The sequence below is a fragment of the Numida meleagris genome, chromosome Z (genome assembly GCF_002078875.1).
Source record: "Numida meleagris isolate 19003 breed g44 Domestic line chromosome Z, NumMel1.0, whole genome shotgun sequence".
NCBI lineage: Eukaryota > Metazoa > Chordata > Aves > Galliformes > Numididae > Numida > Numida meleagris.
This window is the reverse complement of record NC_034438.1, coordinates 35,218,276-35,242,584: the sequence shown is the minus strand read 5'-3', so window position 1 is coordinate 35,242,584 and position 24,309 is coordinate 35,218,276.

Genomic DNA, 24,309 nt, shown 5'->3' with positions numbered 1-24,309 from the left:
TTGCACATTCTCTTGCAAGGTGTAGAAAGTTTGATTTGTCCCCATTTAATTGCACATAGGTTTAGTCTTTCTTTTCCATTTTTGGTTTGATGGTTAGCTTATTGCAAGATGATGAAACCTGCACAACTAAAATGCTTGAATAGGTCAGTGAAAAAAAAAAGATTTAATTAGTAAGTATGTTCCTTTGGGATACTTCTGAGGACAAGGTCAGCTATTTGACCTTCTTAATTAGTATCAGACTTTTTCCTTCTGGTGGCATTAGGACAGTAAAACATATTTACAACCATCTGTTGTACCAGAAGGAACCTCTTTAAACAAGAGCATGCAACAGCCTGGACCTTACCAGCCCTGCTAGCTTCCTCTTCATCCTGAGTTTTAAATATAATTTCAGACATGCTTAAAAATATCCTCCAACATTTAGCTACTGAAAAATCACACAGAAGAGGACAAGAAGAACACAGTTCTTATTTTCAATGATATCATGAATCACTGGTCATACATTTCTTTAAGCACACTGCAACCATTATAATCACACTCCTTACAGTATCTGTTTTATTTAAAAAAAAAAATCTATGAACAGTAATTGTATTTACAAAGCATTATTTTAATTTCTGTTTCCCAACCAGAGAGATGATCTGGTTAATGAACAGTGTGGAAACAGGCTGCCAATGGAAGATTTATTGCAAACACCTGGAAGAAGTCCCATAGAACTGGGAGAACTGCAGGTTCTCCATTTCTATAGCTGAGGGCTGGATTTATTAGCCATTGCTACTCACCTGGAAATTAATCACGATATAAAACTGATAGAGTATAAAAAAGCTGATTCACTTTTCTGTGCCTGTGGGAAAGCAGGTGGTGAAGAGTCTTTTTGATTGGCTACAGACTTTGGGGACTTGTTACTAAAAAAACAGTGTGTCTTTTGCCCAAATAACTCTTCTTTCTGACTCACTGTATCACTACTTATATTAGGATAGGAATATGATGAACAATGAATTTATTTTCGAGAAAGTTGTCTGCACTTCATTTATTGGAAGCAAACTAGCAAGACAGTCCCTTAGAAGGCAAAGTTCATTTTCATAAGCAAACTTTAGCGTTCTTTGAAAGAGAAAAAATGAATTTGAGTTGTTAACTACCTAGTTTCCTTGTTGGATTTATTTAAGAATTCATTATTTGAAGGTGACTGAGAGGTAGGATAGGAAAGGTAAGAATAATGTACAGTGGTAGAGGTAAGTCACCAATACAGCATTAGCCATAGTAGAAAGGGAGATTAAAGATTGTCTAGTGTAGACATCTGATCCATGCAAAAGAGAGTTTCAACACTTTCAAAATTCTGTAAATTGAGTAACGTCTTTTATGTTGAGAACCACTTAGATGACTCATTTTGAAGATAGATATGTAAGTTACAGGTTGGTAGTGCTTTGAAGAGGCTTTTGCTACTTGCTTCAGTGATACCAGAAAGTTACAACCCTGCACACAAATGGTGTCATGTGGCTAAGGAAGGTCGTGGCTTTACAAGAGGTAGCAGTTTTAAGTTTTACCTGAGGAGGTTCAGTTTGGATATTTGGAAAAATTTCTTCTCAGAAAGAGTGGTGGAACATTAGAACAGGGTGCCCAGGGAAACGGTGGAATCACTGTACGTAGTGGTGTTTGAGAAGATTGTAGATGTGGCAGTGAGGGACATGGTTTAGAGATGTTTTGTATCAGAAATAGTGTTGCCAGTAGGAGTAGGGAAGTCATTGTCCCTCTGTACTCAGCCCTAGTGAGGCCCCACCTCGAGTACTGTGTCCAGTTTTGGGCCCCTCACTGCAAAAAGGACACTGAGGCCCTGGAGCGTGTTCAGAGGAGGGCGACGAAGCTGGTGAGGGGTCTGGAGCACAGGCCTTATGAGGAGCGGCTGAGGGAGCTGGGATTGTTCAGTCTGGAGAAGAGGAGGCTCAGGGGAGACCTCATCGCTCTCTATAACTACCTGAAGGGAGGTTGTAGTGAGCTGGGGGTCAGCCTCTTCTCTCTTGTGTAACTAGTGACAGGACGAGGGGGAATGGCTTCAAGTTGTGCCAGGGGAGATTTAGGCTGGATGTTAGGAAATACTACTTTTCTGAAAGAGTGGTCAGACGCTGGAACGGGCTGCCCAGGTGGTTGAGTCACCGTCCCTGGAGATGTTCAAGAAACGTTTAGATATAGCGTTGGGAGACATGGTTTAGTGGGGTTGTTGGTGGTAGGTGGATGGTTGGACTAGGTGATCTTGTAGGTCTTTTCCCACCTAGCTAATTCTATGATTCTATGATTCTATGTCACAGGCACGAGCTGATGGTTGGACTAGATGATCTTAGTGGTCTTTTCAGACTTAATGATTCTATGATTCTTTGATTCTAAGGAATCACACAAGTGGTGACTGCTCTCAAAAGTGGGATATACCACATCATGATAAAACATTCAGAAGAGACATTTCTGTACATGGTGAATAAAACAAAATAATAAAAAGTAATAATAATCTCAGAGTGCATCTAATTACTTCTCCAGATTTTAAGTATATGCATACCTTTTATTAAAAATTTTAATGATCCACCATACTAAATGCCACAAAACAAGTTAGAAATCCCAGATTTTCTACAAGATATTAGTTATCACCACTAACATCAGCTACTTTAAAGTTAAGACAGTGCTTTTAGACTTACTATACTTATTGGTATACTTTATACTGCTTTAGTTATATATAGGAGTATCTTTTTTACCTTTAGGCCAGCACAAGTATTTTTCAGTATCATATTCAGTCATAGAGACATACTCCAGTATTATATTCAGAAAAAGGTTTAGACATTAAAGATGCTATGCAAAGAGAACACTGACAGCTATTTACCAAAATGGAATATATTATTTCAAAGCAAAGAAGAAAAATGAAACCCACTTTTATTTGTAAAGTGCACTATAAGGTACTAAGATGTCTCCAACAAGAGTTGCACTAGATCAGCTGGCTGCTGAAGCCCAGTTATGAAATTTGAGTTTTGCTCAAACTCTATCTGCACAAAAAAGATTGAAGGCGGATATAACAGAGGAGTGAATTAAGCACACAGACCTTCTCCCTGCAAACTACATCTTGTGCTCTAGTATCTAAGTTTTCAGTTTAACTGCTCTTCAGTATTTTACCTGTGCTTATTAACATACAGATCTGGGGGAAGCAGTTTGGCTATCAGCATATTTTTACTTCTTTTTTCCAGTCCTGGGAGTGAAACTTATACATGCAGCTAACCAAAATTAAAAAGCAGTTCTATGCTGAACATTGTTATAATCTTTGCTTTTATTTAGTGTTGGGTATCTTCCACCATACAGATCCTTAGTGTCTTTTACCTGAAGGAAGGAAAAAAGTCATGTGTATTTGAAAGTGATCATGAAAACACCGTAAGAAAACAACTGCAGGCAGCCTTCTCTCCCTGAGTTACGAGCAAAAAAGTATTAGTGCACCCTCTTGTGTCTGAGCACAGACTTAGGTACATTCAAAAGTGATTCTGTTGCAATCATTCTAACCTTACATAATTTTGGAGCAGCCACAGCTAACCTCAAAATGTTATTAAAAATATAAGAAGTGCTAGCACTTTCTACCATAAAAATATTTCTATTTTTTACTTTTCTTCCAACTGTACTAAAATAGCATCTAGCACTTTCACTGCAAGATCTAAGTGTTGAGTGACTGTGTGCGAAAATAAGCATGGAGGAGTCACTATGAAAACCACAACTCCATAATAGAATTAAGCTCAAGTCAAAAAACGTTTGAAAAATGTGATTAATATCTAAAACACATCAGTTTTCTACAACTGTAGTAAGATCTGTTGCCTATAGTGGAGCATAGACATATAGCTTCTTCTTCACATTTAGAAATGCCAGCATATGACCAGAATTTAACAGAGACAAAATGGAGCTTATGTGCTATCTCTGTTTGAGCTGCACTTGAGCAACATTTAATCTTGTTCCTCTGCAAAGAATGCTAAATACTTTCTATGAGTCAAATGATTTGCTATGAAATTGGGCACTGCCAACCCTACCTGAGAAATGAAAGCGGAACAGCCGTCCCACCATCTCAGTTAAAGAAGAAACAAAACAAGAGCTCTTTCACAACATTTTACCACTTTGCATGCTCTCAAACGTATTTTCTTAGCACAAAGGAGTAGTAAGATGAAGAACACCACTGTATGAATTTAATCAACTGATATCCAATATTTCAGATGAATAAGCTTAAATGAGACTAATACAATTGCATAATCCTGTGGTTTACATGCTAGTCTTCAGCAAAGAGTGGTAGTGCTGCTATGTAAGTACAGAGTGATTTTAAGCTCATGTTGTTCAGTATTTTAAGCAGCCATTTAAAGTATTTTTTTAAGTGTGAAATGTTTCACTTCAAGTAGCAGTGTTTTCTTTCCTTCTCAGGCAAATCAAATATGGAATCAGACACTTTGGACTCTCATACCTATTGCATTTACTGAAATTCTTTATATTTACCAAACTACTATTTTATGTGTACATTTAAACTGAACATGAGAGAAACAACTACATTTAATCACATTACTGTAAAACAACGAACGGGTCAGGTCTTATCCTCTCATGTAGTTGAATTTAGTTTGCATTCATGTAGTGCAAATGGTTTCTGCAGAAAAGGTGGAGGAGGGAATACAAAACCTACAGATCGGTTATGTAGAACTGTAATCTGTTCTCCTTGATTCTAATCTAAAGATGTTTGTTTGCTTGGCAGAAAAAGCTTCAGAAATTGTCCAAGCCTGGCCTTTCTTTATGTTAACATATTTTAGATATCAGATAATACAACTTTGTAGACAACTGAATGATGGTAGCTAGTTTATTTTAAAATATGCCTAACAAAAACGTAGAATGTTTGGTTGATTACACAGAATTAAGAAACATCTTACTTCATACACAGTGTGCTGAAATATTTTGGTTTTATTATTAAAGGGGTAAATAATTGAATTGTTCCAGCTTTTAGCCATTAGTTCCTTAAGCTTAGGTGATCATCTGAGTAACTTGGATCAACAAAACCAGGAGATACTCTCATGGGGTTTGCAGTCTTGGAAACTGGAGCTCACAAGCTACAGTTTCTTGGAGGTTTTTTCCTACATGAATACCTTTTTTTTTTTATATTAATAAAGTGTTCAAGCTGATTATGTTTCATTTCTCCCCATATTTTATCCTCTGAATAGAGAAATCTGTTTGGACAGCATAGTCCTATTCCTCACTTTACTCTACTGACACTTATATGTTCCAGCAGGTTCAATCCAGATAGTATACAGCGATGTCTGCTGTATTTGAAAAACTTTGTTTTTTGATCATATCACATTATTATTCACAGCTTGAATATATCTTTAGCCTTGCACATAAAGAGGAAAAGCTACTTAGGTGAATGAAAGTGAATCTGCATTCAGTATTTTCAATGGAAACTGCAAATTTAAATGTTTGCTGAATAAACCAAACCTAAAGGCTATGAAAATGCACACTCTTCACTCAAAGTTACAATCTGGACTCACAGATGTTTGCACTGAAATTTCTGAGCTATAGCAAAAGAGAAGGAACAATTACTTATCTGTATTTCCTTGCATCACATAAGAACACCAGCACAAATTCCTTGAATCCAAAGGAATCTCATTTATATCCCAGTCTTCAGGATATAAACATTCCACATTCCATCTCTTTCCTTATCAATTATAACAAGTGACCAGCTGAGTATCTGGTCATTCCACCTTAGAAGTTTTCAGTAAGTTCTCCCTGATGGAATAAACCTTCCACCATTCTCACATGCCCTCAATCAAATACTGTCACTAAGCAGACTTGGTTCCATCGCTGGCCTACTTTCTTATTAATCCTTGGAAAAGGTTCTCGACCGGATATTCTTAACGGAATGAACTCTCTCCGTCTACACATCCTTGCCCTCTCCTAGCCACTGCCTCAAAGCCACCTTATTTTATTAAATATTCTGGGTGTGACTCATCAACCTCACTGCAAAGCCTAACTGAAGAAGATGCAAACTGCATGATGCAGCAGCTGGTAATACCAAAAACAAAGCCGAACTCCAAAAAGCCATCTTTTTTCTCATCTCTAAAAGAAAGGCAAAATGTCATCCATTTAGCATACTTTGGGTCCATTAAAACTGTAATTTCACTGCTTACAATATGAAGAAACAAAAGAGTTCCTGATCCAAAGTAAACTTAAATCTTGATATCATACTACTATTTCTAGCAATCCATGTTACTAAATGCATTATGCAAAATGGCATTTAAATTGCAAGTACTGGGACAGAGTACTGCAGGATCTGAAGGCTTCAGAGGTGGCAGTTGTTACTCCCAATAGCCCTATGATTATAAGTGGTTTTACGTTATTTAAATCGATTGCACTGTTTGAGACTAGCATGCATCACCCTTAACTAAAATTGCTTGTTCTTTTCTATCAAGTCAATATATTTTGAAAATTGAGAAGGGAAATGCTAGCCCAGGAAGGAGAAGAATAGAGGGACTTCATAAAAATCCTGTTATAAGCTTTGTTTGGACTCACTGAAAAGCAATTTCCTGAACCACAAGTATTTAGCTAATACAGAAAATAGTTTTCTTCCACTCTTGAGTATTTAATCTGAACAACATTATCAGACTTATGAAAGCTGTGGATTCACAAGTTTAAGCCTCATTATTAAAAAATGATCCTTTACTCAAAGCAGGATAAGTGGTCCACGTACATGTCTCAATCTATTTGGTAACTGCACCAGAGATCAAATTTCATTTTAACAGTGGAATTATATGGAACATTTTATTAAAACTGTACAAGAAGCTGAATCAAATGAAATATTCTGCACCTAAAAAACAATATTTGGAGTACTGTGTTCAGTTTGGGGCTCACCCAGAACAGGAAAGACACTGACATACAGGAGAGAGACCAGTAGAGACAACCAAGATGATCAAGGATCTCAAACATATGATGTGTGAGCAGAGTCTGGGAGAGCTGGTTAGCTCAACGTAAGGAGAAAAATCTAAAAGGAGACCTTACTACTGTCTTCAAGAACTTTGTAGAAGGGTATAAAGAAAATGGAGAAAAACTCATCTTGGAAGAGCACAGTGGTAGGATGAGAGACAATGGACACAAGTCATTACACAGGACAAAACAATTAGACCAATTAATACATATTTTTAAAACCATGGAGGTGGTTTTAAAAATGGAACAGGGATCTGCTGAGACTGTCAGATCTCCACCTTCGAGATCCTTAGATGTCATCTGGACAGATGATGTCGGAAATGATGAGCAGGTTGCTTTGCTGCAGCTCTACATCAAAATAAGGAACAACTCATTGGAAATGTGAAAGCTATGAGTAGTCATGGCTGCAGTGACCATGGCATAAGAGTATTTCAGGATCTTGAGAGGAGGGCAAACAGCGGGCTTCAGAAGAGCAGACTCTGGCTTCTTCAGAGATCTGCCTAAAAAAATCCTTTGGGAGAAGCCCTTCACAACTTTTCAGTTTTACAGGATCACCTTCCCCAGGCTTAAGAATGACCCATTCCCACATGTAGGAAATCAAGAAAAGATAGAAGGAAGCCTGCACAAATAAAGAAGTTGCTTCTGACAAAACACAGACATAACAGGGAAGTGCACAAGAAGCAGAAAAAAGGACAGATTACCCAGAAGGATTTCAGAAGCACAGTCTAAGAGTGCAGGGATGGGATTAGGAAAGCCAAAGTCCATGCAGACTCACACAAACCTGAATTGCTCTTATACAACCATTCTTATGAAAGGAGAGTAGAGTTTGTATTTTCTAAAAAGTGTATTTAACGAAGTTAGGAGTGAGGAACTCAGCTGCATGCAGAGCCTCACCTCTAATTCTGTGCATGTTACGATGTTGCAACAGATTTAGCAAATGCCAATAACATTAATCAAATTTCAGCCTCTTCCAACATAGAAGCAAACAGGCAATATTATCAAAATGCTCATTAATGATCCATTTCTAGCTCTGCTTTAACTGTTGATTCTAAACAACTTTGACAAAAAAAAAAAAAAGGCAAAGCAAACAAAAAAAACCTGCAAGAATCACAGAGTCATAGAATTGCTCAGGTTGGAAAAGACAAGAGCAAGCCCAACTGCAACCTAACCATACTGCCCTAATTCTAACAACCCACTGCTAAATCATGTCCCCGAGCACCACATCCAGACGGTTTTTAAACACATTCAGGGGTGGTGACTCAACCACCTCCCTGGGGAGCCTGTTCCAGTGTTTAACAACCCTTTCTGTACAAAATTTTTTCCTGATATCCAACCTAAACCTCCCCTGGCGCAACTTGAGGCCATTTCCCCTTGTCCTGTCACCTGTCACCAGTGAGAAGAGACCAGCCCCGCTCTCACTGCAATCACCTTTCAGGTATTTGAAGAGAGCAATGAGGTCTCCCCTCAGCTTCCTCTTCCCCAGACTAAACAGCCCCAGTTCCTTTAGTCACTACTCGTAGGGCATATTCTCCAAACCCTTCACAAGCCTTGTTGCCCTTCTTTGGACCTGCTCCAGCACCTCCATGTCCTTTCTGTACTGAGGCACCCAAAACTGAACACAGTACTTGAGGTGGGGCCTCACCAATGCTCAGCACAGGGGCAGGATTACTTCACCAGTCCTGCTCACCACACCATTCCTGATACAAGCCAGGATGCTACTGGCCTTCTTGGCCACCTGGGCACATTGCTGGCTCATATTCAGCCAACTGTCCATCAGCACACCAAGGTCCCTTTCCGTCAGGCAGCTTTCCAGCCACTCCCCAAGCCTGTAGGGTTGCCTGGGGTTGTTGTGACAACAGTGCAGGACCCAACACTTGGCCCTATTGAAACCCATACAGTTTACCTTGGCCCATCATTCCAGTCTATCCAGGTCCCTCTGTAGTGCCTTTCTACCCTCTGGCAGATCAACACACCCTCCCAACTTGGTGTCGTCTGCAAACTTATTGAGGGTGCACTCAATCCCCTCATCAAGATCACTGATAAAGATGTTGAATAGGAGCAGCCTCAGTACTGAGTCCTGGGGGACACACTCATGACTGGCTGCCAACTGGATTTAACTCAATTGACCATAACTCTTTGGGCCCAGCCATCCAGCCAGTGTTTCACCCAGCTGAGCATATGCCCATCCAAACCATGGGCAGCTAGCTTCTCCATGAAGATGCTGTGGGAGACAGTGTCAAAGGCTTTACTGAAGTCCAGGTAGACCGCATCAACAGCCTTACCTTCATCCACTAAGCAAGTCACCTTGTCATAAAACAAAATCAGGTTTGTCAAACAGGATCTACCATTCATAAACCCATGCTGACTGGGCCTGATCCCCTGGTTGATCTTTAATTGATTCATGATGGCTCCAGAGATTATCTGTTCCATAACCTTCCCTGGCACCGAGGTGAGACTGATAGGTCTGTAGCTACCAGGATCATCTTTCTGGCCCTTTTTGAAGATGAGCATCACATTTGCCAGTTTCCAGTCCACCAGGACATCCCCGATTAGCGAGGACTGTCAAAGAATGATGGAGAGTATCTTGGTAACCACATCTGCCAACTCCCTCAGCACTCTAGGGTACAATCCATCTGGCCCCATGGACTCATGAGTGTCCAGCTTTCGGAGCAGGAAAATCCCCTGGGTGAACAAGAACTGATTATTTGTCCATCAAAATTCGTATAAATAGGTACATACACTGACTTAACAGAAGGAGAGAAAGAACCAGGAATGGAAGATAATGCAAAGTTGCAGATTTCAGTTTCAGAAATTCTGTGCAGCTAAAAACAGCCAGTATCCAACAGCTAGATGCAGTGTAACCTCAATGGTTCTTTTTCCTCCCATCAAATAGTAAGCTACTAATCTTTCTGAGAAAAAAAAAAAAGTGAGAGAGACAGAGAGAGAGAAATCAGAGACTAGATCACATATATTCAGATATGTAAAAGAATTTATATGGGTTCAGTGGAAGACTTCAGGGCTTTTTAATGGAACTTTCTGAGAGTTACTAACAAAACAAACAACAGATTTTTGATTTCTCTTGAGCTGAAAAATGGTCAGAAGCCAAGACAGGAAGAACACAAAGGAGAGCATCATGTGTACAACTCCGTTCTTAGCTTTCCCTGGATATCGATTTGTGTCCTCTGACCAGTGACAGATCACTGGACCTAATCTGAACCAGTACACTTACTTGTGTCTTGAAAATTTCTAGCTATGCAGGCAAAAACCTGCTCTTGTCTCATTGGTGGGGAGGTTTAATTAACTCATCTTTGTGCTTACAACCCACGACACCTCCAGAACAGGTAGAACAGTCAAACAGTTTCAGAGAATGATTGACCTTATCATAGCTGTACTTCAGTTGTTGGAGGAGGATACTGGTTCGTGAGCTATAGTTCTAAGACAAAAATATCACACAGCTTTCCAGCATGTGCTCCAGATACATTAATCACCTGCAAAATCTCTGCTTTATCAGCAACGTGACCCTGAGCAGAGGAGCAATGCAATCACCTTGTCATTTTAAGCACTACAGGAAAAAAAGAGAAGAGATACTGACAGGTACATTCGGAATCTATCTCTGAAGCATGAGTTTGCATTGAGTCAAATAACTAAGAACATTCTCACAGAATTTTCATTTTATTAAAGCTAGAAAACAGCTTTATCACTGCTTTCAACATCTGCCATCCTTGTGCTTGAGCAAGGGTTTCTGGAAAAGCATTCTGGTCTCTGTTAACATCAATTGAGAAGAACTCACTGACAGGAAGTATTTCAATCAAGAAGCACAGTGATTGCCTTCTTGTTTGGCAGGGCTCCCTAGGTAATCCTAAAAGCATTCAGCCATTATATTAAATTTAGGAACAGAAAAACACTGGAAGAAACAAAGCAGGGTATTATGTTCAGAAGTTCAAGAAAATTCTTACTCTTCATTCCTCATCTTTCAGAAATGTTTTAATGAGCAAAGTTCCTGATCTCATAGAGAAGCCATCATATTGTAAGCTGAAAAAAAAGTTGTTGTCTACATACTACTGAGCTGAATTGTCATAAAAAAGATTTTTACATGTAGTCAGGACACAGATATTTATTCTTAGTAGGATAAATGGCTATGATATGAAATACTGATGGTCAAACAGTGGTATTAGGCCAAAATGCAATGCAAAACAGCACTAATAAACAGAATGATGAAGGCAATGCTGTGCCTTTACTGTCACCTTCTCGTAACATTTGAACACACTGTCATCTCTAAGCAGTTAGAAGAAAAGGAAGTTATCAGATAGTCAACATGGATTAACAAAGGGGAAATCATGCTCGACCAACCTGGTAGCCATCTGTGATGTCATCACCAGCTGGGTAGATAAGAGGAGAACAATGGATGTTGTGTACCTCAATTTCAGCAAGGCTTTTGACACTGTCTCACATGACATTCTTGTAAGTGTGGAAGATGAGTGAACAGTGAGTTGGATTGTGGACTGTCTGACAGGCAGAGCTCAGAGGGTTATCAGTGGTGCAGAGTGTCACCAGAGGCCTGTAACTAGTGGTGCTCCCCAGGGATCAGTGCTAGGTCCAGTCTTGTTCAATATCTTCATCAACGATCTGGACAAAAAGATAGTGTTCACCTTCAGCAAGTCTGCTGATGATATGAAGCTGACAGGAGTGGCTGACACGCAAGAAGGTTGTGCTGCCATTCAGCAAGACCTGAACTGACTGGAGAGTTGGGCAGAGAGGAATCTCTCTGTAGGTATAGAATGAGGAAAGCCAAGGCACAGATGGAACTGAACTTGGCAAGGGATGTGAAAAACAATGAGAAGGGATTCTTCTGATATGTTGGGCAGAAGAGACACGCAAAGGAGAGTGTACCCCCTCTGATAAGTGAAAAGGGAGAGCTGGCCTTCTCAGACATGGAGAAGGCTGAGGTACATAACAAGTTCTTTGCTTCAGTCTTCATGGCCTGTCAGGCTTCTCACACCTCTCATGTCCCAAAACTTCCAAGTAGAGGTTGGAGCCACCAAATCCCTCCCAGTGTAAGAGCTGAGCAAGTCTGAGACCACCTCATGAGGCTGAATGTGAACAAGTCAGATTACATGCATTCCAGTGTTCTGAAGGAGCTGGCTGATGTGGTTGCCAAGACGCTCTTCATCATATTTGAAAAATCATGGCTGTCAGGTGAAGTTTCCAGTGACTGGAAAATGGGAAACCACTCCACATTCAAGAAAGGAAGAGAGGAAGACTCAGGAAACTACAGGGTGCTGAGCCTCACTCACCTCTGTGCCTGGTAAAATCATGGAGCAGATCCTCCTGGAAGAGATGTTAAGGCACATATTAGCTGTGGAGGTGATTCGAGGCTTCACCAAGGGCAAATCTTGCCTGATCAATCTGATAGCTTTCTATGACTGAGTGATGGCATCGGTGCACCAAGGAAGGGCAACTGATGTTGCATGAAGCCTTTGACATGGTCCCACACCACATCCTTATCTCTAAATTGGAGAGAGAGGGATTTGAAGGCTGGACTGTTCAGTGGATTAGGAATTGTTTGGATAGTCATAACCAGAGGATTATTGTCAATGACTCTATGTCCAGGTGGAGGCTGGTCACAAGTGGTGCCCCCTAGGGATTCGTCTTGTGACAAGTGCTCTTCAACACCTTTATCAATGACATAGACAGTGGGATTGAGCGAGAAGCTTGCTGATGACACCAAGCTGAGTGTTGCAGTTGACACAATAGAAGGGTGGGGTGCAATCCAGAGGGACTTGGACACGCTCAAAAAGTGGACACATGAGAATCTAATGAGGTTTAACAAGGCCAAGTGCAAGGTATTGCACTTGGGTTGAGGCAATCTGAGATGAGTCCACACTGAGAGAACAGTGAGATTACACTCACTGAGAGCAGCCCAGCCAAAAAGGACTTGTTGGTCCTGATGGATGAAAAGCTGAACATGAGCTAGCAGAGGGAGCTTGCAGCCCAGAAGGCCAAAAGTATCCTCAGCTGCATCAAAAGAGGGGCAGCCGGTAGGGCAAGGGAGGTGATTGTCCCCCTCAACTCTGCCCTCATGAGGCCCCATCTGGAGTACTATGTCCAAGCCTGGGGTCCCCAGCACAGGAAGGAGCTGCTGGAGCATGTCTCGAGGAGGACCACAAAGATGATCAAAGGGCTGGAGCCTTTTGAAGCCTATGAGGAAGACTATGAAAAAAGACTGAGGGAGTTGGGCTTGTTTAGCTTGGAAAGGAGAAGGCTCCCAGGAGAGCTCACTGTGGCCTTCCAGTACTCGAAAGGAGCTTACAAACAGGAGGGGGAACAACTTTTTACATGGTCTGGTAGTGAGAGAACAAGGGGGAATGGCTTTAACTAAAGGAGGATAGATTTAGGTTAAATGTTAGGAAGAAATTTTTTCCTCAGAGTGTGGTGAGACACTGGCACAGTCTGCCTAGAGAAGCTGTGGATGCCCCATCCCTGGAGGTGTTCAAGGCCAGGTTGGATGAGGCCCTGAGCAGCCTGACCTGGTAGGTGGCAACTCTGCCTATAGCAAGAGACTGGAACTAGATGTTCTTTAATGTCCTCTCCAATCTAAGCCATTCTATGATTCTAGGAACCTGATGAGATTCCACAAGAACAAGTGTAGAGTCTTGCACCTGGGAAGGAATAACTGTATGCATCAGTACAGGTTAGGGGATGATTTGCAAAAGAGGAGCTCTGCAGAGAAGGACCTGGGTGTTCTGGCAGACAACAGGTTGGACAACAGCAGTGTGCCCTTGTGGCCAAGAAGCCCAATGGTATCTTGGGTTGTATTAAGAAGAGTGTGGCTAGTTGGTCGAGTGAGGTGATCCTCTCCCTCTACTCTGCCCTGGTGTGGCCACATATGGAATACTGTGTCCAGTTTTGGGCTCTTCAGTTCAAAAAGACAGCAATCTCCTAGAGATTGCCAGTGAAGGGCCTGACTAGGGGCCTGGAGCATCTCCTGAGGAAAGGCTGAGAGACCTGCGTCTGTTCAGCATGGAGAAGAAAAGGCTGACATGGGATCTCATCACTGTTTATAAATATCTAAAGTGCAGAAATCAAGCAGACTCTTTTCAGTGGTGTGTAGTAAAAGAACAAGGGGCAATGGCAAAAACTGGAACACAGGAGGTTCCATACGTACGTTCTTTACTGTCAGAGTGATGGAGCACTGGAACAGGCTGCCCAAAGAGATTGTGGAGTCTCTTTCTCCAGAGATATTCAAGACCCACCTGGACACTTTCCTCCGCTATCTACTGTAGAGAACCTGCATTAACAGGGTGTTGGACTCAGTGACCTCTTGAGGTCCCTTCCAACTCATACAATTCTGTTATTCTGTGTGATAACACTAAGCCATTCTTCAGTGAATGTATGATTTTCAGAAGCACTGGTGTGAGCCAAGTAAAGAAGTAATGTTCAAGGGTTAGATTAAGCAAAATACCTGATTTGGGGGAGATGGAAGAAAAAGGTGTTTCCTTTTGAAAATAAGATTCCTTATCTAGTCAGTTCTTATGTCATCCCATCTATTTTTCACTAAACAGGATTGGGACTGAAAAAATACACTCTTTGCTGAGAAAGTAGGTAGATCACCTGCTAGTATCAGTTTTGACTAACTGAACAGATTTAGCAGCATTGGTATAGGCTAGCATTAGGGTGTGAGAATAGGGCAAGAATTCAAACTGAAAAATAATTAACACATAAATTCAGGAAAAAATAGTCCAATTAAACTAGATTTTTTTTTGTTACAATCCTTCAATGGGCTATGATAATATACAGTCCAACTACAAAAGAAAATTACATATTATGTGTGTCATGGTTTTGTGATTTTTTTGTTGTTGTTGTCAGTATTCCACATCATAGCACCATGTAAAGCACTGGCAGTTAAAGAGTTGATGTTCTGGTTCCGTGGACTGCTATTTCTGGGTGCTTGGTTCCCGGAGGGGGAGGGGAGGGGCTGCATGCCCCAGGGGTCTTTGTGCCTGGAGGGGGGGTGGTGAAGCCGCCTCGCAGAGCTCGAGTGCCTGCTCTTCGTTTGCTGCGGAGAAGCACGTGCTCCCCCTGCAGCTTACAGAGCAAGGGCTCAGCTTTGGACTCTCACTTTGTTTGATTTGTTGGCCTCAGTTTCGATATCATATTTAGTAAATTAACGTTCCTCCTCAGATCACTGTCGCTGTTTTATTTTAGACCCGTCTACGATTCCTCTATCTTTTCCCTTTTCCCTTTTTTTTTCCCAGGGCATGGGTCCGCGGCTCCCCTGCCACATTAGTCACGGCACCGCACCGGGCCGGGCCGGCCCCTAAACCGCCGACACTTTTTTCTCCTTTCTTTCTTTTCCGGGCCGGTGGGCCTGTGGGCCTGCTGTCCCCGTCATGGACACAGATCCAGAGATGACGCCGTGACAAATGTGAGAAAAATCTATGGGGCTAGCCCACTCGCTTGACAATTTGTGCTAAAACATGTCACTACACCTACATTTAATTTAAGATGCGATCATCATGAGAAGACGAGGAATATTTAAAAAGTGATGAGATAAAGTGGCAGCTGCAACCAGCACGAGTCATGGGGACATTAGAAATGCTGCTGTCAGTTTCCCTTGCACCTTGAGGTCACTGGCAGCAATTAAAGGATAAGACTCTATCCAGTGTTTGGGTTTATATGGTGAGGGGGCAGTCATGCTGGTTCAGAGGAAGGTCAGTCATAATCCGCATTATAGGCTGCACTAGATGAACCTTTTAACCAGCTTTTTTCAGTCACAAATGTAACATAAGTAAGCAAGAGCAACAGAGGAATTCAGAAGGCATTGCCATATAATATTGAGCACCTCTGTAAGCACAGTGCATGAAGCTAAATTTAAATGTGTGGAGAAGGCTCGTATATGGACTTAGAGCTAGAGTGAGTTCAAACCAAAGAGCTGAAGAAAAACAGAGTCAAGAAAAATCTGAGAGAGTAACAAAAAGACTAGCACAAACATTGAAAAAATACTCAAAACAAAAATGTCACTGGTCTAAAACTGGAAGCAGTTGCTACACTATGTCTAGGAAGGTTGACAGGGCCCTTTGGACCACCAGGTCCCAGCCCTGCTCCAGCAGGGACACCCAGAGCTGCCCAGGCCCACATCCAGGCAGCTTCTGGAGATCTCCGAAGTGACTCCACCATCTCTGGGCAGCCCGCGCCAGTGCTCTATCACCAGCATAGTTTCCTGAAGTTTAGATGGAGCTTTTTGTCTTCCAGTTTGTGCCTGTTGCCACTTGTCCTGGCACTGGGCACTGCTGAAGAGAGCCTGGCCCTGTCCTTTTCGCACCCAGTGTGACTCTCAGTGTGAATGGGGTACTGATTCACTCACTGTACTGGATGTAAACAGTAGTTGGGGATAAATTAAACCTGGAGAAGAGCATTAAGGTTGGGATTAGGACTGGAGTTATTAACTAGCAGAGAGCAAACAGAAGAACAGTGTTGAGAACTGACACGATGGACTAATCCCTTTAAACGGAGGTAGAGAACAGACCTTGGACTGCAACCGTTAGCAGTAGTGGTGTATAAAGTGCCACTGGCAAAAAATCAAGACTTCGGGTGAGTTGGAAACATTATTTGATGTGTAATAGTCAAGCAGAAATAAGTTCTGAAATAACATGATACCTGACAGTCCCAAAATGTCAGCCACAGTTAGCAGACTGATACATTCCATAACAGAGTTTTAATGATAGTTTTTTAGAAGAGAAAAAAATATTAACAATCACAACAACAAAAAGTGGATGTTACTATTAGGTATCTTTAGAATTTGAAAAAAAAAGCATTCGTTACAATTATTTGAAGATACATTTGTGAGAAAGCATTCCCTCCACACCTCAAATCCTCAAGGTGTTACTTGCCTATATCAGCTGCTATCTGCTCAGAATCCTAGCATCAGTTAAAAAAAGAAAAAGAAAAGAAAAAAGGCAAGCACTCCTTCTTCTTCCCTCTCTTGTACATGCACGTCACCTCATCTGCTAACACCTGAGCTTCACCTTACCCTATGTTGTCGGCAACTCCTTGTCCACAACCAGTGATATATGATTGATTTTTAGGGAGAACAAAGATACCCACACCCCATTATGCTCAGCTTTCCTCCTTTAGAGAGGCTCCATGATTTCTTCTGTTGTTCACTTGACCCCAGAAGCTATAAGCGAGGCAAGAAGCATGCCCTAGTTTTGCAGGCACTTAGCAATGTTTTGGACATAGATTTGCAAAAATGAGTATCTTTGATAAGCCACTCAAGCACCCTCAACCTTAACCCATTCCTCAGCCACTTTCCCAGCGAGAATAAGCCCTCTGAATGCAAGAGCAGCCAGAGCATCCTGCGTGTAACACAGCTGTAGTACTGCTGCCCAAAGCCTTGCAGCCAGCAGCTGCAGACCTGCCTGCCTGCTGTGGAAGGCTGCGAGCCCCACAGCTGCCTGGGAGCCACATTGGAAGCCCCTTCTCCTCCTTCTCAGCACAGAGAACAATCCTATGATCCAGCTCAAAACTTCTGGAACACACACAGAGCTGGATCCAGCACAACATAGAGAAGTATGACATTTTCTAAGTATCTCTGGTTAAAATCTATAAAAACAACAAATACTTATTTTCTTGATCATTCCAGTGCAACTGAGAGTCACCTTGATTTCATTTTTGAGCATAATAGCACATCCATCATCAACTCTAAAGGACAAATTATCACCTTCCCTGTCTCACTGCTGTGAGTGGCAGGTACCAAACTCGCATGGCAATTGGCAAGCATCAGCCATGTAATAAGATCCCCTAAGTGAAACACCTGGAAAGATCCCTTATGTAAAGAAAATTCTACTTCCTTCTGCTTTTCCTCCTTTCCTGCATTTGATCTGAAGTGGTAATAAGCATAAAAGATAGCATAAACTTACTTTCCACTTAAAACTGCTTGGGTAAAGCTATAAACACATGCTAGAATATGATCTTTGGAGAGGAATGCCACTTTTTATCATTAAATTGTTATCTCTGCTTTCAGAATTACATGGCACTTTTAAAATGTACGGGGAAGTTTTTTAACAATATGAATATTGCTTTCCTTAAATTGCAGTTTTAAATTCTCACGCAATTTCAGCATGTTTGTAAACTTTTAGAAGTGAAAGAAGTCAGCAGCTCAATTACTGCACTTTATAATTACAACTGTGTGACATAAATTCTGAACCTTTTGTGAAAAGAGGTAAACATTTACAGAGAAAACAACAGATTAAGTACTAATAGCATTTCAAACACCTTCTGTTACTATTCTTTTTCCCAAATTGCTTTTTTTCTTTCAGTTAAAATGAAACTTAAGCTAACTATACACTAGATGAACTATAGAACTAGATGAAGCATCTGCAATTTTAGTGATGCTGCTAAATTTTACCATTCTCAGTACAGTACAAAAGGTGCCCTGACCAGCAGCTCAACTCATGCGGTACAAGCAATGTATATTATCATGCAGTACAAGCAATTGCAACATTTCTTGTATTGTTTTTATTTTTCTAACTTTATAATGAAATACTGTATTAAAATGCCCTATTAGCATAATATATGCTATATATACTTACATAGCATACACAATATTATTTTTACATTTATACCACCTCTACTGTATATGCTATTTTTACTGTATACTTTTCACTGTATTTCTATTACATTATAATTATAATCATACAATACGTGCTAATACACAAGGCTAAGGCATCCTTCATATTCACATTGTTTAGTGTAAAAGAAAGTAATATCTTAAGAAATTTTTGATGCTAGAACAAGAGCTAAGGTTAAGCCTTTATTAACTGAAAATGTGCTCAGTTTTTCTACTAGTAAGGTAGTATGAATTTACTTGTATGATTTTTAAATGTATGTAAATGTAATCAGATTTTCTGAATCAGTCTAAAAACTCAATACAATTTACTTTCAAAGCTACAGTGGATTGCACTTCATTTAGCAACACTCATACACAGTTCCATAACACAGTTATTTATCTTAAACATCAGACATATAAGGTATAAGCATTTGCCAATAAGTTGGTATCTTATTATATTTATAACACAAAAGGAAAATAACATATCAAGAATGCACATACCACTTTAATCACAAAGTAGCTTCAAACATTCCAAAACATTCCTCGTAGTCAAACAATAATAAAGCCCGTGTACATATGAATGTTATACAAAAATATTAAACTAAGAATAGATTAGAAGGTTCATTAAAATGTCTTTTTTTTTCCAATTTTTACTGTTTCTATTAATACAGAATATCACCTCCTTCTCTCCCTGCAACAAGAGTTAAACAACTTGTACAGAAAGAGGCACTACTGTTAGTAATTATGGCAAGAATTCTGGAGGTGTTAGATGATGGAGTAATTTATTGTAGTAAAAGCATTTATATTGGCAGATAAAATTTTGACTCAATACATTAGGATATTTTTTCACATGAATTAGTTTCCTTACAACAAAACAAGAAGTAATTGACAATATCTGAGTACTACAGTAATATAGTTACAGTCTTTGCTTGCTTGCCTGAAAAACAAATGTGTGCATAACTACTAGGCATAAACTATGCACACATCACATTTTTTGACATTAAGAAAAATTACTGAGAAATCTGAAGATGGATGACTTTCTGTTGCATTCTGAAAAAACATGCTCTGTCTTCTGCAGGGCTATCAAATTTTCAAATGATCATTGTAATAAAAGCAAAGCAAGGACAGGGGTGATGCAATTCTTTTCCTATTGGCTGTGCAACACAATCTACATAGAATAATCATGTTAAATTATGGAACATCATTAAGATTAATATACCCATTTTTTTCCTGTGCACTTGTGTCCAGCCTCCCAAAACAGGATTAGTATCAACTGTGAGGGGTTTTAATGCACACTATCATACTTCAGTTGACATTAATTCTATTGATTTATGAAGTTGATACAACAGAAGGAAGGGACACCATCCAAAGGGACATGGACAAGCTGGAGACGTAGGCCCCTGAATGAAATGAAATTCAATAAGGCCAAGTGCAAGGTGCTCCTGGTCAGAGCAATAATAGATGTGAGTACAGTCAGGTAGAAGAATTCATTGAGATCAGCCCTGTGGAGAAAGACTTGGGGGTCTTGGTGGATGAAAAGCTTGTTGTGAGCCAGTGGCATGCGTTTGCAGCCCTGAATGCCAGCTGTATCCTGAGCTGCATCAAAAGAGGGGTGGCCAGCAGGGCAAAAGAGGTGACTGTTCCCCTCTGCTCTTCCCCTGGGAGGGCCACTCTGGAGTACTGCATCCAGATGTGGGGCTCTCAGCACAACAAAGACATAGAGCTATTGGAATGAGTCCAGGAGATGATCAGAGAGTAGGAGCACCTCTCCCATGAAGAGAAACTGTGGGAGCTGGCCTTGTTTAGCCTGGAGAAAAGAAGGCTCCAGGGCAACCTCACTGTAGCAGTTGAGTACTTAAAGGGAGTACTTATAAACAGGATGGAGACTGGCTCTTTACACAATCTGATAATGATAGGACAAGGGGGAACAGTTTTAAACTAAAAGAGGGGAGATTTAGATTAGATATTAGGAGGAAATTATTTACTGAATGTATTGGCACAGGCTGCCCCGAGAAGTTGTGGATGCCCCATCTCTGCAGGCGCTCAAGGCCAGGTTGGATGGGGCCTTGGGCAGCCTGAGCTGGTGGGTGGCAGCCCTGCCCATGGCAAGAGGGTTGGAAATGGATGATCTTTAAGGTCCTGCCCAAGACATTCTATGATTTAACTTGCTTATAAAGCTAGAACAAATTACAATAGTTGAGGTTCATAGAAATGAACAAAGATGATCAGGCATATTCTGCAAAGCTGACTATGAAGATCTTAGTTTCATTTCATGCCTGGTGAATTACATCTCAGTTGAAAGATTATGGAGCTTAGTTATTTATTCATGCAAGCTTTATCAAGCAGGTTTGTTATATCACTTTACATAGCTACAAGAATATATTACTCTGTACTCATCATAGAAGTGTTACATCAGTCAAATTGTTTCCAAGATTTTTGACACCTTGCCCACTATCATAGTAACATAACGTAATCTATATCCCTGGATTAGCCAAGGAAATTGGCTAGTCCAGTACATGCATAAACTTTTAGATTATCTCATGATGGCATAGTTTCTACACCTTACTCATATGCCCTACATCAAACTTAGCAAGACTGAAATAATTTCTGAAATAATTTATTAAAATTGCCCTCAAATTGGATCAAGTATGCATGACTTTCAACTCAGTGAACTCACCTGAAAGCTACTGCATACAATTGTACGCAAAATTAGTACCCAAATCTGCCTCACTAAATTTGTCAATGTGTATAAGTACCTAAATTACACAATTTAAATACATTTTATTGAGACTACCAATTTAAGATTCAGTCCTCTTCAAAAAGCCTGCTCACCTGCTGTATGTTGCCAGTTGATTGCATTATACAAAATAACTACTCTTGCCACTTATAAGTACATTAGTAACTTTAAAGCAATTTTCAGGACATTGAGAACAGAACTTTGCACTAATATGTGTGACTTGAACGTGTAACCAACATGTAACATGGTACACCATTTCAGTTAATTGCTGTTTAAGTAATCAGTTACAGTGAGATTACCAGGAATAACTAAGCATCATGTGCATATGCAGATTTGAGGTTCTCCATGTAGCCTTATTAATACACACTCAAATTTAAGTTCTGAGACCATACCAATGTAGCTGACTTTCTGTTATTCAGTTGGCCTTCATGAGTTTCTCTGTGGGCAGAAAATACTATGTTAGAGCCTTAAATCTCTAAGATTCTGCAAGACTTAGAGCTGATTTGTTTGCATGGAATGAAGACACTTAAATTCACCAAGAAATCATCAGAGTAATATAACAGACTAAATAACACACTACTAAATAACACACACTACTAAATAATACACAAAAACAATCTTTTGGAACACATTAATCAACAATCAAATGCAAGTCATTGCTGGAAAGTTTTGCTCACATAGGCTTGCTCAATTATCTTTATCCCCCCAAAAGAGAAAGTCTTTAGCTTTCTTTAATCAAAGGGAGAGTCCACTGGGACATACCCCTGAGAGGTCTCTCAAAGTATTGGACTTTGGACATTCCCTTTTATCCTAACTTCCTGATCATGCTGTCCCTTTGTCTTTTCCTCACTGGCTGAGGTACTCAGAGTTTACAGACTTCCCAGTCCACCTAAAACGTGTTCCCCCTTGAATGTGACCTATTAGGCCAGCAGTAAGTCCAAAGTCCTTAAGTTCAAGTTGTCTATAGACCCTTGCAAGGCGAGAGTGTACATACATTGAGTGGAAAGGAATTTGCAAGCTTCCGCACAACAACTTCTAAGCAAGGGCATCTCATTCACAAGTCTCTGTGTGAATGATTTTATTAGCAAGGGCATCTTGTTTGTGAGCCTCTTGTAAATGATCTTATTTGCAAGGACATCTTCAAGCTTCTTTTATCTGTCAAGGTTCAGAATCAGATAACAGTGCCTACTTCTCTTGAAAGTCAAGGGAAGATAATTCGTGTGTGTCCTCTAGCTTTTGAAGCTAGGTGGCTTAAGATCCAGCATAAATATTGCAATAATGCAGGTAAAAAAAACCGGCTGCTTTCATGTATTAATTGAGAGTTGCCACTGCTGTTGCTTGTTTGCTTGTCAAACATGGAAAGGGCAGAAGGGAGATCAGTATAACCAGCAGATAGAATCCACGACAGCCTTCCTCACAACCCCTCTCCACACATTCACCCATGATACCCTTACTGAAAACTGTAACCAAGAAAACTGTCCAAACTAAATGATAGTTCAGAAAGCCAACAGTGGTTTATTGCAACGCTGTGCGCACAGGGATCTCACCACAAAGCATCGACAACTCAGAGCCAAATCACTCTCATTAGATACATGTAACATATGAGTATTCCTATAATTTCCACAAGTTCCCGCCTATTTCATAAATATTAAATCTAATGTTGCACCTGCATCTGTCAGTCAAGGGATTCTTGCAAGGTGCCTTTCGGTTTGCCCATACATAGTACTGATGATGAGGTACACAGATCGCTCTTAGACACCTCCTAGTCTTGCAGATTGTCATTTGGCGCTCCTTTGTCTCTTAGATCTTTGGTGCTTAGATCTCTTATATCTCTTTGGTGCCTCCCCACAATGTCTACACGAAGGCTCATTGACTCATAGAATCACAGAATGGCTTGGTTTGGAAGAGACCCCAAGGATCAAGTTCCAGTCCCCCTGCCACAGGCAGGGCCACCAACCTCCAGATCTGGTACTAGACCACGTTGCCCAGGGTCCCATCTGTCTGGAGCATCAACGGGTCTATTCTTTAAATGCTAACTCAATTGTTTAAGCTGTTTGGTATCAATACCACTCACGATGTGAAACAAATAACTGTGGTTATGATACAGGTTGGTTTGTTTAGCAATAAAGATTAGTACATTCGTTTAAGAACCAGTCTGTTAGTTTAGCAAAAGGAAGCCATAAGTGATCGTTCTAAAACTTTCCACTTCAGCTTTAGTGGGTGAATAGTCTTGTTTTCCTCAATAATTTCGCACTGAGAACATAATAGAAATCTTCTGTCTTTTGCCACAGTGATTCTGCCTCACAAGAAGCACTGGAGTCACAACAGAATCCCTTTATCTTTTGCCTCAAAACTTGCAAGGACATTTTCCTTGGGTTCCACATATATTGTTTTTAAAAAGTGGCTCACTATGGCCTAATAAGCAGTGGAAATCTTCCAAACTGGAGAAAAGTGGATGGCAGTGGGTGAAAGGTTTCAGAGATGAAGCTGGTGGTGAAAAAAGGGGAAGAAGTAGAAGGGCACTAGACCACCCTAGATACCACTGAGCATGCCCAAAGGGACATTAGCACATATTCACGAGTTCTTGAAAACGAATACATATGCCAATGTACAATGTACGCCTTAATTGGTCAATGTAGAACCTGAACTCTGAGAGGTCCTGCTTGCTTGTCAAGTTGCCTGGTGCACATTGTGAGGAATAAAGGAATGCCGCCTTCTAACACCACATTGGAGCTAGAGACTTTTCTTCCCGGATTTCGGAACACAGAAAAACACAACGGCGTTTTGAGCACACTGCAGCCAGTGTTCCTGGGGAGGCTCGACAAGCAGAGAGCCAACGACACGCAACCGCGGCGCAAAGCCCGGTTTGGCTCTCGGGACGGCAGCCCCACACCCAAGGCCGCCTCGAGAGGGGGGCTCTCTCTGCGGAGCTCCGTCAGCCGGCCGGGAGAGGAAGCGGCCGCGGGTCAAGCACGGGAGCCGCCCGAGGCGGGGCCGTGCCCGCCCC